Genomic DNA, 16577 nt, shown 5'->3' with positions numbered 1-16577 from the left:
GGCGTTGAGCGGCCGCCTTGCACGGCACATGAGCAGCCAGTGGGTCCACACACTGTCATTTTATTCACGGAGTTCAGTTGTCTCTGGCAGATACAGTTTTAGGATTCAAGCAGTCACTTTTTAAGGGGCCTGTCCAACTTTTCTCCTCTGGTGACAAGCAAGACCCAGCCCCACCACCATCTCTATCTTTTCCCTTCAGTGTATAGTGAGGGACAGTAGAAGCCTCGTACAGATGCGGTTGGGGAATGTCATCAACGTCTTCCACTCCATCCTGTGAATGGATCTGCCAAGATCAGTGACTCATTGCTATGGCTGCTGATGCTATTTCTCTAGCATGAGACATGGGTAGAGTTCAGGGAAAGGAAGCTACCATACAAGTGGAGAGCCTGCAACACCCGGAGCAGCAGATGATAAGGGACAGTTTATAGAGGGCAGGGGAGACTGTCCCTCCTCCAGCGTTTCCTCACACTTCCTGAACCCACTCCCAAGCTACCCTTTGTGCACAGAATCTTCTCATGCTGTTTTGCAAACCTCTTACCAATAATTTCTGCTATCTGGCAGAATTACTAAATGGATTTCTGAATGATGTAGTTTCTGTTTCTCCAACAATTTGTGATATGGAGAGAGAGCAAATCCATAGCCTGTAGTTCAGGTCTATGAAAAAAGGGTATTCAACACATGTAAGGTACTACATGCCCATGTACTATACCATCCGAGTGTATTTTTCCTTGCAAGGCACAGAAATATGGTACTGATATTCCTGTTTTACTCTTTGGAAGCAAAGGCAATGGGTGTCTCAGCAACATCCCCAGAATCACAGCAGTATGGCAGAACGGGAAAAAAAGGGGTCACCCAAGTCTTAGACTAAATATCTTTACCACTGGAACACCATCCTGTTGCTTTATGGGCTCAAACCCGTGTTCATAATCTTAGAAGACACAGAAAATAATTTAGAAATAAATACCAGCAGAAATGGTTTAAAGGTTCATAAAGAATTTCCTAGTTAGTTGCAGTTACACATAAATGGGACCTCTGTGCTCTGAAGACCAGCAGTTTACGAAAGTATTTCAGAAAAAAATGTGCTATGCAAATTGTTTCCAAAATCACCACCTCCATTTTTTTGCTACCTAGGCTTTACTATGGAAATAAATAAAGATATTTATGGAGATAAATAAATAAATGTAGCAGGAGATCAGATATTAAGAAAGCCTTAGCCTGTGAAACAGTCACAGTAGGACACCTGTAGGTAATATTGAGGATTGCTCTTACCTGCAGAAAACAGTGTAAAAGTTTCTCTGTTCATAGTTTCCATCTTGTCTGTGAAATGACCAGGGTCAAACTGTCAAAGACTCTCCCACTGCTCTTGATTATACAGGGCAGAAAATATGTTGAGGAAAATTAAGGTGCCCCACTGAAAGACAAAATGAACATACAAAGATCTTCTTCACAGAGCCAAAAACCAATGGCTTGACTTAGACCGCAAAGATATCAATTGCTCGCTTGAAATTGCCCAATGCAAGTGCCAACTAATTATTCTGGAGTGAAAAATAGGGTCGCACTGTGCTATCTCCTACAGAACGGCTTATTTAGAAATTATTATATTATTCTTAAAGAGTTATTTTAGAACACCAGAGGATGCAGTAATTACAGTAATCAGAGACTTGGGGGGGAAAAACCCAAACACCACTGAACTGCAGGCTCAACACTGATCGAGACCCCTGATTCTGATCTTGATTTTGTCAAAGACATGTTCCCCTAAAGCCACATAGGTATTATCCATTGGGAAGCCAACCTGCATGAGGTTGGGTATGGATTTAAAGTACTCTGCTGGTACAATAAATGCATATACAGACACTGTTATTCTAGAATTTCTGGGGGGTTTATATATAGCTTGTACCATTTAAAAGAAGCCTAGGGTCATTATACTGGTACCTTTATACTGATCTAACACTTGAAATACTGTATATTAAAATGATAAAAGTAAACTGTAAACTGTATGGAAAAATGGTAAAGCTGTGCAAAAGGAGAGGTGTACAGGTTTATTCATATTGTAGGATGTAGATACTGTCCAGCATCCTATTCACAATGAAGACTTCCTCAAAAGTTGCTCAAACTCACCTTTGGATAGTTTTGCAACCAGGAACAAAATATGAGAGATCTCTTGCTTGGCTTTGCTCTGTCTAAGGATTGTCCCCAAACTTTTGTGGTGTTAAGATACCTTAGTGGCATTAATATCTCCTTAGTAATACGGAAGTCTTGCAGTGTGTTATCCTGGGTACTCATAAACCTTCTGCTGCTATAACACATAATCTCATTTAGAACTGCACTTACATATAGCAAGATCACTTGGTTCTTATGTTTAGTTCCACAGGATGGACCAATCACAGCATCCAACTCTTCTTAGACTTGTTCTGCAGAACAAAAGGACTAATAATGAGTATTTAAGAAGGTATCTGATGTGTAGACTCTATGCAGAAATTAAAAATTCCCAAGACACCTTATGCTGCAGGTTTAGAGCACCTGATTCAAATGCATTGTGTCTATTACTCTGCCATGAGCAAGGACAGAGACATGTATAAGTGTGGGTACACACATTTCTCCCCTTGTACTTCCAGATGCACCATTATGGAGAGCTCAGCATAAGGTGATGGTGGTGTCTGAGCCCACTATGAAGAGAAACATGATCTCTGAGATCTGTGCTGTAGAGGGTGGGTCGTCTTTTGCCAATAGATATGAGACAGACAACAAGATTTAAGACTGTTTTAATAGCATAGCAAATCTCAATCAACAGAGCTTCTTTTCATCCCAGAGTGCATACTGAGTTGATGAAGCTGGTAAGACAGCAGCCATGTAGCTCTGTTAAAAAATAATCTTGCTGACTGAGGAAGACAGCGTACAGTAAGCTTTCTTTCAGTCTAGGATGGAACAACATTACTCTGTGCTGGCTGCCAAAGAACACAACTTCAGCACCTTCAAGAAGTACTTTGCTTTAGAGGCTGAATTCAAATGAAGAAATAGCTGAACAGTATCTCAGGAGGAAAAGGAAGTAGGAGTGCAGCTGGAAATGTCTTAGCTACAAGCATTTAAAATATGTTGCATCTGCACAAGAGACAACTACTTGTTGCCTTTAACATGAGATTGGTATGCATCAATGAAATTCTGTGGCTCTGCAGGCACCCAGCTCTTCTGGTAGTTCCTGATCTCATCATTTTCAAAGATCCTGCAAGTGCATTAGTGCCCGCAGCAGTCTTGTTAACATAGTGCTTAAGTGCCTCAACAGTGAGAGGAAATTGTAGAACTGTGCCCAGAAACACAACCAGAAGGAACACCATGACATCTTGGCCTCATAGTGCATTTAAAGCTTGAATCATAGACTCATAGAATAGTTAGGGCTGGAAAGGACCTTAAGATCATCCAGTTCCAACCCCCTGCCATGGGCAGGGACACCTCACACTTAACCATCTCACCCAAGGCTCTGTCCAACCTGGCCTTGAACACTGCCAGGGATGGAGCATTCACAGCTTCCTTGGGCAACACATTCCAGTGCCTCACCACCCTTACAGTAAAGAACTTCTTCCTTATATCCAATCTAAACTTCCCCTGCTTAAGTTTTAATCCATTATAATATTCACAGCAGAGCCATGTTTAACCATTGCTATGACCCAGATGTCTTACTTATCTGACTATAGGAAATAAATGATTACTTGATTTTTAAAAAAATTATCTTAAAGGGAAGTGTGTGAAGGATGAACATAACTATACAGTTAACTTTCCAGTTTGCCTGCTCTTCACTAGTAACTTTCAGATTTGAGTGATCTAAATGCCCTTGAGTGCAGTTTTTCTTCCATGTGAAGTCTTTCCAAATTCATCTGTTCCCTGCTAAATCTTAAGTAACCACTTGGCTGTAGTTCTCAAAGCCACAACCATGTTAGCTTGTCTTTTTTTTTTTTTTTCCTGGATAGTTCTTGCAGCCCAGTTTAATACAGGAAATAAGGGATATTACAAAACCCTTTAAGGCACAAGCTAAGAGGAAAAACCTGATTCTGGCTCCAGGACAAACTTGATGCTGAATAATGTCAATATAAAATTAGATCAGTCTCTCTGAAGGCAGCTCTTGCAAGAGATTGAATGGGCCTGTAAACAAAGCAAGCCAGGAACAGTTGCAGGGGGATCAGAAGTGAGTGCTGATTTTAGCAAAGTTAAGAGCTCTCCTTCCTCTCTGTGCATTGGCAAACAACCATTTAATGCCACAGCTCACTGAGAAATGCTGTCAAGCTTTGATAACAGTTACAAGGAACAGGTCAGTCCTTGCTTATCCAAAGGGTAGGTGCCATGGAATTCTAACATGGCCTGGAAACCTCTGAGGAGCCTCTGGCACATGGCAGTCTCTGTAGAGAAACTGTCCAAAAAGCACATCAGCAATCATGTTGTTGATGGAAGAGGGGAGTGGGACAGAGAGATCCATGCTGACAGACAGGAAAGCTGCATTGTTAATTTCTTTCATAGGCTGTTTTGTTTACCCTGAACTCCCATCCAGCCTGCTCTTGATTTGCATGGGATTACACAAATAGCTGAGCCTGCAAGAATCAAGATGCAGAAGTCCAACTAGGAGACTGTTCTGCAGGCACCTTATAATGAGTGACGGAAAGAGTCCATCCTATAGAAAAGTGCATAATCAGCACAATTTAACAGTGTCTCATCTATCACTTTCTCCCATAAAGGACTGACATGAAAGCAGTGAGTCAGGCGTGGTGTTCCAGTCAAGGGCAGAATGAATTGTGAAAGCGTCAGCTGTGTAAACCTCCCATCAAACCTACTGCAGAAATTGCTACTTCCAGTAGAAAAAGCAGGGTTGGCAACAAGGAGAGTAAACCCATGTCATCACAATCACCTACAGATCTATATTTCACCTTTTTCTCTGGCAAAGACCTCAATCAGACAGCAAGCCAGGCTTCCAGGCTTTTTTTTCCCTAGGCCTAGATTGCTAAGAGCTGTCAGGTTGAAGTGTCTCTGCTCCTTCCAGGTGTGCCCATTGGCAAAGATAATGCCTGCAACAGAATGGGGAAGGACTGGGCAGAAGTATGGGACTGACATCTCCATAAGCAGGACTGGTGCAGTCGTAGTGCTTCCAAGATTTACCACCAGGAGTTTGAAAGTCTCCCTAGCAGTATTTATGTGGGGAATCAGAGGTGTTGGTGCTGATTTTTTCACATCTACTTTACCATTTTTGTGGGAAACAAGTTCCATGCCTGTCTCCTTTTCTGCTTCTTTGTCTAGAACCATGCACTCAAAACATGCTAGGTCCTGCTAGCTGACATTTTTACAGTTTTACATCTTTTAGTGCAAAGACTTCTCGGTAACATGCTCAGTAACTAAGAACTGAACAGGCTATGCAAGTAAATGGGAAACATGAATTTTGTGTGCTGAATGTATATTTGGGGCCCAGTGTGAGAAGGACACGGAGCAGTGGTTCTACTGCATTCATCTTGCTGCCAAAAGCAGCTCATCTTGAAAAGAGGCATTAAGGATAGATGAAGTCATTGTACCAAACTCCATTCTCTGAACAGCTTGTTCTGCTAAGAATGTTTCAGTACACACAGCAATGGAAAGTTCTGTAAGGGCCTCCAACAGCATCTCTAAAAAAGGATGCCACAGGTCTCTCACAAAATTATTCTGCGTGCCCAGGGCATCCTTCACTGCTTGAAACACATTCAGCTGTATCAGTGGTATTTTCCTCTCAGAGTGCGTATGTACTACCATACATCCTGGCCACCCAGAGAAACATGATGACATAAATATATGAGGCATTTTCAGAAAGTCCCTTCCACATCTTAGTGGTACTCTTATGCTAGAGCTCCAAGACTGTTTCTGTTGTCTAAGGGCTGTTTCACAGCCTTTGGCATTGCCTAATAAATGGGTGGGAGAAATTTAATCTTGCTGTCAGGAAAGGAGAGGTTGGAATCATGTTTCACTATTAAAATCTTAAAAGGCTTTCACTGTTATTAATGCATTTCATTACTATTCATGGCTGTTATTCACATATCAGCAGTACACATAGCCATCATCGCAACAACCATGTCATGTTACCCAGAATGGGATTTATTCCATTTACATTACCCCACCAGAGGTTATTGATGGATACTGCAAAATCATAAATATTGCTTTTATTATCTTTCCACGTTTATTTATTTTCCGATCATACAGCTACTTTGGTGTATCAGTATTTACACAAGGAACAGCCTTCATCGTTAAAGTAGAAATTATAGTTGCAATTAACATGTGCAGCCATTAGATGGGAATGTTTGCTCATCACTGGACTGAGCATTGCGCTTGCTAAGGCTGGTGCAGTGAGGCAATTAAGCCAAACTTTTCAAACAGCCATTGATCTGGAGTATCTTATCAGAGATGTGTTGAGTATCATGAGCTGCTTGGGAAGGACTTAGCTCCTACAGATTCTACTGATTGCTGCCAGAGTTTGGGTTGTCAGTAGTTCTGCAAATCAGAACTGTCTCTGGCACCTGTAAACTAGAGACCAGTTTTAAACTCTTCAATCCTGAGTGGTTGAGAAAGACCTGATTTCACAGAGGGAGGGAAGATGAGATAGTGGTACCTTGCTCAAGAATTTCAGATAGCAACATCAGCTAGCTTGTGACTGTATGGGATAGGAGGTAAGGATGAGGTGCTAGATGCACCATCCCTGGAGACATTCAAGTCCAGGATGGATGTGGTCTGAGCAACCTGATCCAGTTAAAGATGTCCCTGCTCATTGCAGGGGGTTGTACTAGATGACCTCCAAAGGTTTTGCTGAGCAGTTGCAGCACTCTGGTAATATATGATGGACACTTGCAAGATGAAAAGGCATATCTCTGCTGTAGGGATTTCGAGGGATCTGGTAAAAAAACACCATTTATAAAGCTGAGCAGAGTTTCCGTGTATCCTGCTTCTGCAGTTTGCTCATTGGAATCCACTGGTAACGTTCTATTGCGGAACTCACATATGTGGTTCAGGAACATCTATAAGCAGGTTTGCATCTCTCTGGAGGTAGGTGCAGGCAAAGGCTCCTCCTTTGCAATTTTTGAAAACAAATGTGTAGCTAGGGATTCTAAAATATGCTGACCATGCTGAAAACGCATGCAAATATGATCAGGCACCTACTGCTGGCACTTGCTGTGAGCAATGGCTGTTTTCTGTAAGGGAGAGTAATTTGAGTAATTGTTCTCACACCAGTTGAAGTCCAGTCTTTTGCCTTAATAGCCCAAGTAGGATGAAGAGGAAAAAAGAAACACGTGCTTGAATCCCTGAGTTGGATTCCATCTAGTACCCAAAGGAACTGCAGAGCCTCTTATTTCTCCTGTACCTGGGAAAATAGGGACCTTTGTCGCTGCTTCTAGTCTCATACCTCCTAGGCTTACAGACTCCTTTTTACCAGCATTGCTGCATTTCTGAGAATAGCCAGAGATGTGGTCATAGCATGAATCCTGAGCTTGAATCCTTCTTCCAGCAGCACATGGAGAAAGAAAAGGGTCCCGTGGGTCTTGTTTGGTAGATGCAGTGTGTAGACCACATTGAAGGAATGTCAGTAACTTCACACATCTTTCTGTGCCTCTACACTCTCCAAGGGAAAAAAATGAAAATGCTGGAAAACCAGTGTGTTGATACTGTACCATACCAAATACAGTGTCACCTAGGTGCAGTTCTGTGCCGCTGCTTACTTATGTAGTCAAAAGGATTAAGATTTTTTCTATCAACCTGGTTGCTTTGCAGTGCGCATCAGCTCTGATGATTACTGACACTTGCAACACCTTCCCAAAACAAGCAGAACTCTGGGGAAATTTTTGTCTTAGAGCAACCTGCAAAATCGTAACACCACAGGTAACAAAGCTTTTCTTTGTCCTTTCCCCTTCATGCCTATCCCCAATGGGAAGGACTGACCTGGAGCAGTAACACCTCCAGTATGCCTCAGTTTCACCTGCTTTTCTGCTCCTACACTGACCAGGCCAGGCCTCTGTCTCAGGAAGCCTTCCAGGGCCTTGCTGTGCCAAGACATAACCAGCCAGTGGCCATATAAGTGGCAAACAGCCAAAATAAGGGGTACAGGAGTCAAGCAAATAAGCTTTGCTATCTGCCTCTCATTGGTGAGTTTTGCTTATTCTTCCTGTTTCCTTTCCTCCTTCCTTGAAACTTGTCCTGTAGTGACAGAATTCCTTAGGCATTATTTCTGACTGGGGACCATTCAGTGATTTGCACCATTTCCAGCTGTTGCTACAGGCCCTTTCTATTCACCCCTACTCCTCTCTAAAGTCCAACAGGGAATCACAGGGCCTGAAGTTCTGCCTAGAAAGTTCACAGTTCACGCTAAAGCCAGGAAGGACCAGAAAGGTGCTTTTACATTCTAGCCAAGGTTATGTTAGGAGTCTACACCTGAAATATTCATAAAACCATAAAAAGTATCAGTACCTTCAAAAGTGTTTCATGGGGAATTTGGAAGTCCAGTGCCCACAGCTTGCCAGTTAAGGGTAGCGGAGTCAGTTCTGGAAATAGCTTCCTTTGGCCCTCTGGATGTTCAGAAATATCAGAGAAATCCAGACACAAAGAAAGACAAGAACACCCACGAAAATTTTACTTTTAGAAAACATTGCTGTCCTCATGTCCCTTCTTACTCAGCTGTGACATACTAGCTGCAGAACCCCCCAGCCCCCTGATCCACACTCCCTCAGGCATTAGCCCTGTTGGAGCACTTGGACAGCACAGGCAAATTAACATCTAGTCCCAAGTGAATGCAAATGGAGTGTGTCCCTTGAGCTGTGCACAGAGTGAGCAGGAAGAACAGGTCAGGTGAACTGAGGTGGGCCATTTTTTGACTATCACAGTGAGAACAAGGGTGGTACCCCCTGTGGACATTAGCTTAGACTTTAAAGACCTGGTTCAATTCCCTGTTGTGCTACAGATTTCTGTGATTCTGGGCAAGCTGCTTCATGTGGTTTCATAGTATAGCCAGCCTGTAATCAATGTATAAACAAGATGCCTTGAAAACAAGCAGTCACATCCCTTCATTTTCCCTTTCACTGGGGCTGGATCTAGCAACCACAGAGCTATAAAGTGACTGGATTCATATGGCTGATCTTGTAGAAAGCCTTTTAGTTTTATCTGCAGTAATCGTTTTCTGCTTGTTCAGCACTCTGAACACACCTGCTGGCTGCTGTCTCAGTAAGCAGTGTGAGAACATGGCCAAGGACAAAAGACACAGGACCACTCCTTTTGGCAGACTCACTGGTTGTTTTAGCTGCAGTGAGAATCTTTGTCTGTATCCTGTCTACTTCAGAGTCCCTCCTGCTTGAGCTCCTAGGGCTCTTGCTGTCACAAGTACATTCCCACTTAACTACTCCAGTGACAATAGACAGAGAACTACCCTGTACAGAAATTATATTACACTCTCTGGTGATTGTTTCCTTCTAATGCACTAAAACATTCTCAGCTAATGCCCTAATAAGATTTTATATGCAGTAACTGTATGGATGGCTCCAGGATGGAGAGACATAATAATGGGAAAAATTTATGGAAGACTAAAACCAAATCTAATAGATTTGATATTCTTCAGAAACATTGTGAAAGACAGCAAAACATTGCAAAATGCTTCAAAAGACCTTGCAAGAGAGCCCAGGAATTGCCAGCATGGCTTTCTGCCCAAATAAACCTTTCTCTGAGAGATTTATTATTTTTTTTTTCAGTTTTGTCCATCTTCACTATCAGGAATTTGAAGGACTTTCACCAGACTGTCTGACACTGCTCAGAAGAGGCTGTACTTGGAGACAAAAGTGGTGACCTGTAAGGAAAAATGGTTTTGATCCTGTGTTGCAGCTGGATGCTATGAATGGGGGTTCCTCCTCTCTCATTGAACGTGCAACTGAGAGCACTACTGCCTCATCAGGACCACCCTGGGAGAGGCCTAGGAAACTCCTTGTGCTCAGCAACACAGTTGCAGGGACATTGCACTCTTCTACTGTCATCTTGCAGGCTTGTTACACGCCCAGCACCCTCTGCTTTCATTCTGACTCTCATGGAAAGGAAGAAAGAATAACTACTTTTTGCTAAGGTGCAGGGCAGCAAGATGAAGCTGACGGGCCTGGGTGGGTCCATGATTCTCAATGAATCAAAGATGTATTTGTCAGTTCACAAAGAGTACGAATTTCCAGTTGGATGCAGTTTTCCAAGTTTTTACCTTTACGTTCTGTGCTGACCTTGGTGTGTTCTCTGAGAAAGCACAGTCCAGGTGGTTTTTGCATGTGACCTCATTAGTCTCCCCTCTTCTCTGGCATAAGTCAAAATATGGACCAGTGCCCAATGCAAAGTGGTTGCTCTGGTTTCTGTTCCTGCCAAAAATAGGTCACAGAGAATCCAGTCCAGGTTGTCTTCAAATTGCAGAGCTTGGATTGCCTTTAATTTTCAGGCAAGAGAGAGGTGAGTTTAGAGTACAGCAGACATTACAACATGTGCAGTCATTGACCCCAGATGACTTCAGCAAATAATGTTTTGCAGAATCTCTGATTTTCCAAAGCAAATAAATGTGAAGAGTAGTAGGAAATAGTAATAATATGTCGTAAGTCTCTGTTTCTTCATGTCTGAACAAAGGATCCTGTCTTGTAGGCAATGTTATGAAGTGCTTTGAATGACAGCAAAAGATTAAGATGGAAGTTTTTTAATGGCAGATACTTCTTTCAGAGATGCTGAATTCAGAACACCCCATGGGGTTTTCTTGTTTCAGTGAAAAATTTAGGACAAATTTATAGAGTCCCACTATTCCACCACTGTCTTCCTGTATCATCCTGCAGGGACAGGGCCCCCTGGTGAAGATCTGGGAGATGGTTGAGGAGCCAGGGCAAAATATCAAAACCAGTGGAAAATACCAAGCAGCCTTGCCTTTAGCAGCCTTGCCTTTATATTTTCTATTTAAATTCCTAGCAGCGCTCTCAACATATTCAAGCATCCAAGATAAGTGTTAGCAGTAAGATCTGCTATTCAACTTTACCTTTTATTCTGCCTTTCATGCTTTGTCCTGTGGATCATATCTGTATCCTTCCAGGAGGGGGAGGGGAGTGTTTATACTTGTATTGACCATTATTCAATTTGTGCTATTTATATTTCTTATTTTCTTTCTCTTGTAGGACTCCTCTGTCTCAACCTTTCTACATCTGCAGGATATGATTTTCAAGCAGTTGTTTAACTGGTTCTCCTGGAAACAGCTACATAGAACCAAAGGCATTTGCATGAGGTTGGGAGATGGTACCCAAATTAAGCATGTCATTCACAGTTCTTCTGAATCATGTTCTTTACATGCTCCTCATAGAGAAATGATTGCTGTAAGTGCAGCAAAACCACTAATCAATATTTTCCAGGCTGTACTGCATTGGATTGTACCAATGTCTCTTTTCAGGGTGATAACAGAAAGCAGCAGCCTACAGCCAGTGAAAGTATACAATGGAAGTGGTAATCCTGGCAGCTTTAGTAGTAAGAGAGGTAATCCTGTGTAATACCATTTCCTCTCTGCAACTCTAATCACAAGAAAACAGAAGTGACGCTTTCTAAAGCAGAAAAGAGATTATGTCCTTTTAACTGCCTTTTTTGTAACCTTGCACTATTACTGCAATCAATAATTTCAAGAAAGCTTAGTCCTTAATTCTTATATCTTGTATAGTGATATGGTAATCTCTGCATGCTCTGCTGCACATTAACACGCTACATACAACAAACCCCTCTGAAGGAATATTGAGTGCTAATGTATGATAGCACAGGTTGTTCCCAGGTTCCCAGCACTGATGGGTTGACACTGAACAACACTGAAACGGGGAGGAAAATTCTCAAGTCTTACCTGGCACTTGACAAAACCTCTGAAAATTTGCTGAAATTTAGTGGGGCCTCTGGGACTTCCACACTTGGTCTGCTGGCATCCCACAGGGCTTATATTTGACATTGCCTGGTATGGATTTGTCTCTTCAGGAGCACCTCTCCTGTGTCATCTGAGAGCATGCCAGTTGCCAAAGAAGCTCAGAGTTAAAAGAGAAATGATAAATTCTGATAATTGCAATGTTAGAAATTATAAAAACAACAAAGTAGGAAACCACGTGAAATAGATCCCTTCTGCAGGTAGACATCAGGTCTCCTCTCAGTCATCCATTCACTGCCTTAACTATAAGCCAGCAGTGGCAGATCATGCCTTAGACCAGACCTGATTCTGAGTCACCATGGCTCTGATGACAATACCTACCAACAGTTTGGACCTCACTATGGCAGTGGGGTCTTCATTCTCCTTCCTTCTGCATATGTTTAAGAGCATTTGTCCTTGTTGCAGCTTGGATAACTGGCAGGCACAGGCAACAGCATGAAGAAATCACCCTCTCAGTTTGTGTTTTTCTTGGACACACATCGCCCGTGGCATGTTGATTTCCTTACATGGGAACCATCTTCCTATTTAGAAAATCATTCAATACTGGTTTTACCTGGTTTCTCTTTTCCCAGGATGGTAGGACTGTCTCTCCTGGATGATTTGGCTTTCCATGTAACAGTCTTCATGGCTCTTCACAAACAAGCAACATTTGCATTAGAAAATCTAGAATATTAGAAATCAGATCTGTGTAACACTTCTGATTCATTCTGAATCAAAGTGCTGGATTGTGTCCTTGAAGGCAAAACACACACCTCTTTGAATGCCAGAGTTGCCAGTCATTTTCCCCTCCTCTAGCAGCTTGAGAATCCAGGCCACTCCATGACATCCTTAAGTCATGTTTCTCCTTTTGCTGCATTCTGGAGAGAATTTCTTACTGAGAATTTCTTATTCATGAGGTCACACTGGAGAGCGATAGACCTTAAAGAATAACGGGCTGGGGAAGAGTGTGTCCTTAACTGAAATGTACTAATGACTATTACCACCAAATAAGGTAAAAGGAAGATAGGTAGGCTGGTGTCATTTAGGCTGGTATTTTTTAAGGAGAGAGGCTTAAATAAATCCATATTTTACAATGCAGAGTGCCACAGATTTCTCTGGAAGTTCAGTCCTGCTGAATACCTTATCACTTTACCTCTGTAACTTTATTTTAACTCTGAAACCTCTCCATTAGGCTGCCTGCAGTAATAAACTAAAGTTTTTCAAATTGATTTAGCTATTCCCTGAGGGTGAAAATACGGCTTTCTTAACTCAGTTTTGTCTGAGTCACACACACTCCATTTTCATTCCCTCTTAGGCTTGGAAGACTCCCCTAAATCCACCTTTTTCTCCATGAACTCTGGCAGTGATGTGTATTTTTGCAAGAGTAAGCTACAGATACAGCATTACTGCACATATAACACAATTTATTTGCACAGCATCTTTGGATTATTTTATAATTTATCTGCCTGCTACTTTAAATATGTAAGTTGTGTAACTTCCTTCAGATGTTGTATGACTGTGGTGCTATCTGAAACCAACACAGCCTGTAGCCTGTTTCCAGCAGTAGGGAGAGGAGCTGGGTCAGGCAGGCTGGTCTCCTTTGCTGGTCATGTCCTTCACTCATCACAACTCAGACACTGCTAGACTAGGAAAAGAAAACTGGAGCTGCTAATCACTCCCTTCTCTCCTTGCTGTTCCCTGTTTGTCCTCAATGCTGACCACCAGAAGATAGCTGAACTTCTTTTAATCCTACAGTAGGAGAGAGGCTTCTCTTATTCCCACCACTTCTCTACACTTGTAATTTTTCTTTTCTGGAACCTCCAGCAGAGCAGGGGCAGTTGGGCTGATGATGTTTAGTATATGACACTTTTCCACCAGCTATTTCTCTACCAGTGCACTGTAGTCTCTCAACTCCTACTGAGAGTTGCTTCTCCCTCGGAGGGGCAATTGTGAAAACTATTTTGAATGGAAAATTTCATTCCATGTACATGGAAGGAGGAAAAAAAATTGAAACCCTCTTGATTTGGGCTAAAAAACAGGTTTCACAGCTGCTGTGTTTTTTAAATTTTCTTGCTTCATTTCCTAGGAATGCCTCTGGAGCAAGAAGAAATCTATAGTTAAACCCCACAGTTTTAAACTGATCTTTACAATATATCTTTCCATGTACCTGTGCATATGAAGCCGTTGATTTGCTCCAGCTAATATGAGCTGCTTCCAAGCAGCAGAGCAGTACGGAACCACATTAACAGATCATTCATACAGATTTGTAGCAGCTTCTCAGAGCATGCTGGAGAAATGACCCAGGTAATTTAGGACTATTTTTCCTGTGTTTTATTTGTCTGGATTTATTCTATGTATTATTTTCTACCTTGTGTCTTCATTTTTATGTTCAGCCAGGCCCATAAACCCCTTTTCCCTCTAAGAGTTCCTCAAAGAGAATCGTTTAAAAATGTCACACTGCAAAGCTTGTTGTACTCTTAAACTCTTCTAAATCATCAGTGAGGACGTTAAATCAAGTCAAACCTAACACTAGATCATTAGGTACCATCCTTGAAAATATATCTTATCTCATCCAGTGAGTATCCATGCCTGGCAGATTTTACTGTGACTAACTGAACTTTATGTTTTCATACACATACAGAACATTACAAAATAGCCAACACACTAAACACAGTGAAGCAGGCATATTTAGTTGCCAGAAGGATATCTGTAGAAGACAGTGCTCTGAAAACACCTGCTGCGCAGAGTACCAGCACCAACACAGGTTTCAGGTGCATGCATTATGTCTTTGAAGCGCTGGCACTGTGTGCTCCAGAAGAATCACAGGATGGAGGCTGCTGAGAGGAGGATACCATAAGAGCATTCAAAGATTACCAAAGATTACACAAATAACAAAGATTATGGACAAGATTACCAGTGCTCAGGAGTGCAGGTTCAAACTCAATTTAACAGAGACTGGAAGTAAAAGACTTATGAAAAATAAAATTCAAATTTAAAATAATCCCTAGACCTGCACTCACCCCATCCAGCTGCCTCAAGCCTAAAGTACCTTCAGACTTAACAGAAGGCTAGAAATATTCAAGCTGATCAGCGCTATGTGGCACAAACTCTGCTCACATTGTGATAAAATACCTCTTTGAGAAGCAGCTGCCCATATTTCCTTTCTCTGTCAAATATAGCAGCACTAACAATGAAGCAACTAATACTGGCCACTTGAACTCTGTTATACCCTCCTGCTGAGCAATAGAAGCAGGTCAATAGGTGGATCAGGAAGTTAAGGCTCCCCTATGGGATGGATAAATGAAGATTAAAAATTGTTGGTTTGTTAAGAATTACACTGATACCCGAGTTACATGAACCTTGCTTCTTAGAAAGTTCACTCATCTCCCTGCACTGGGCGGAGAACTGAATCCTGCATGCTGTCTTGTAATCAGTCTACAATCACTCAGGAACTTTGTATACTGTGCAGTTCAGAATGTGAGTGATGCTTTTGGGTACTGGCACCCTAACTAAAGCTAGGCTGCTGATCCTGACTTGTGTCCTGCAGCTGTCTAGTTGCCTGTGTTGGTTCTGTGCTACACTCTCTGAACTCCTACAGAATCATAAATTCATTCTTTGTCATTCCTTTATAAATCATGATGTGAACTGGTTTGAACTCACTTGAGCTAAAATTAAAAAAAAAAAAAAAGAAGAAAAAGAAGAAGAAAGAAAAAAGGCAAGCAAAACCTGTTGTCTGTAAGATTTGGTCTCAGAGAAGGCACCTTCTTGATAGAGCTGATTAGACCAGACGTCCTGTTGTGAACGACTGTTAAAAGGCAAAAAGGCATTGGAGTGTAATTCACCTTGACAAATGAAAGCAACTTCTAACAGCATGATTCCAACCTTTCAATCTAGAGAGACATCTCAGAAGGCTAGGGTACAAATGAAATTAAACTTACCTGTGTGTGTTGGAACAGCTGACATTTCTTAGGTACATTTTTTATGTACAAATCTCATCTAGCAAAATGACTTGCTGATTCAAATCATAGTGCCCAGATCTCCCATCATTTGATTTACACACAAAGCTGCCTTAGCCATATTGCTTTGAGTCAAATGGCAATGAATGTTCTTCAGACCACATGTTTGCCATCTCTTGTCCTGCAATCATTATGTGGTATGGCTCATCAGATCTGTCTAACTTTTATTGTTAGCTGTAACAAACACCCAGCATAAATCCAATATTCCTTATACAGTTTTATTCTCAAAAGGATTTCCTTGTTTTATTCTGCATTGTTTCTGCTTATACAGCCCTAGACCTCTCTTTCTGTCTCTCTTGCACTGAATATTTGAGTTCAGGGTGATTTTTGAGGATACAATAACTGTATTTTTCACATCCTGAAACTCAACTGTCTCCAAGTCTCCATAAATCTTTTCTTTCATGACACTGAGGTTTGCTGTTTCTTTCAATTTAGTTCAGCTGCAACCATAATTAATGCAGCATTTCACAATGGAAAATGTAATGGAGATATTGAAGATAAAAAATGTGGGCAGATAATAACATTTACAGTATAAGGATTTTATAGGGAGGGATTTCCTCATCTTGGGTTACCCACAATTCCTAATTCAAAGCTGCCCTGACAGCACAGACTTGAATGCAGATCTGAAGATACATGGTTCC

The 16577-nt window shown here is 41.7% G+C and overlaps 1 long non-coding RNA gene across 2 annotated transcripts; it reads left to right on the top strand.

The window, feature by feature from the left end:
- The first annotated feature begins 312 nt into the window (after positions 1-312).
- On the top strand, positions 313-12105 carry LOC133209868 (uncharacterized). 2 transcript variants are annotated; one of them, XR_009724782.1, is made up of 5 exons: positions 313-2449; positions 2616-2708; positions 2810-2898; positions 7765-7872; positions 11163-12105. It is a non-coding gene; the product is annotated as an uncharacterized LOC133209868 (long non-coding RNA). The 2 variants fall into 2 exon arrangements; XR_009724781.1 differs by lacking the exon at positions 2810-2898.
- The last annotated feature ends 4472 nt before the right edge of the window (positions 12106-16577 follow it).

The sequence above is a fragment of the Neopsephotus bourkii genome, unplaced genomic scaffold, assembly GCF_033783945.1.
Source record: "Neopsephotus bourkii isolate Nb327-2 ecotype Australia unplaced genomic scaffold, CSIRO-AGI_Nbou_v1 NB_369, whole genome shotgun sequence".
Classification (NCBI taxonomy): domain Eukaryota; kingdom Metazoa; phylum Chordata; class Aves; order Psittaciformes; family Psittacidae; genus Neopsephotus; species Neopsephotus bourkii.
This window is presented reverse-complemented; position numbering and strand designations above follow the sequence as displayed.